Genomic DNA, 988 nt, shown 5'->3' on the forward strand with positions numbered 1-988 from the left:
GTGTGCAGTTACTAAAAAAAAGGTGTTTTTTGGAGAAATTGGAAGAAAGAGGCTTGAATTCACAATTAAAGAACATGTCAGAAGCTGAAACGAGAGCCGTGCGTGAACTAAAAGTTTTAATCTAGTAAACCCCTCTGTAGCCTTCCTAAATTTATCTCAGGATTGAAATAAAAGTGAAATAATCTTACAGTGTGCAGTAACTGGGGGACACAGGAGCACAGCTGTCCTACTTTTAGACTAAAACAGCATAAAAATGTGATATAAAGTTTTCTAACGGGTAACAGGAGGCTACAGGAGAAGGGGTGCAAGGGTTGTGTTTAAAGCAAATATAAGCTGTCACAGTCTGCTTGGGTAAAGATGTACAGTTTCAACTACTGATGTGGGTGGGGGACACCCCAGACCTATTTTAGGCCCAGACTGCAGCATTTTATAAGGAATTACTGCATGAAATAGCATTTATGTAAACTAACTTAATAGAGTTATGTGATATTGTGATTGTTTTACCTAATGAGGGAATCCATAAGGCCGGGCTACTCCAAGTACTGGATCTTGAAAAAAAAGGAGTATAAAACCAACTACATGATAAAGCCAGGGTGAATGCCTTCTCAGAACGAGCTTGTCTAGTGACGTATTGGTTTAAGGGGGGTAGTGCAGTCTAAAGACAAAATTGCCTTGACCCCTGCAGCAGAAACCGGTTTTGATGTTTTGAGACAAGCTTTCTTGCAGGCACTGGCCCTGGACTGGATTCCCTCAGACGGATCATCTGTATGTAATCTGTATGTAAGTGAAAGAAATGGGTTGTGAGCTGCTGTGCTGGTGCAGGAGCATGGAGATAGGCATCGTCTGGTGGGTTATTATTATTCAGGACCCCTTGATGCGGTGGCCAAGGGGCCGTGTTTATGTGTTGTGCAGGCTACCTGCCTGGCTGTATAAACTGTGAATAATCTGGTGTAGAACTAGCAGACCGAATGAAAATATTTAATTGAAA

The sequence above is a fragment of the Atractosteus spatula genome (genome assembly GCF_055471065.1).
Source record: "Atractosteus spatula isolate fAtrSpa1 chromosome 16 unlocalized genomic scaffold, fAtrSpa1.hap1 SUPER_16_unloc_1, whole genome shotgun sequence".
Classification (NCBI taxonomy): Eukaryota; Metazoa; Chordata; class Actinopteri; order Semionotiformes; family Lepisosteidae; genus Atractosteus; species Atractosteus spatula.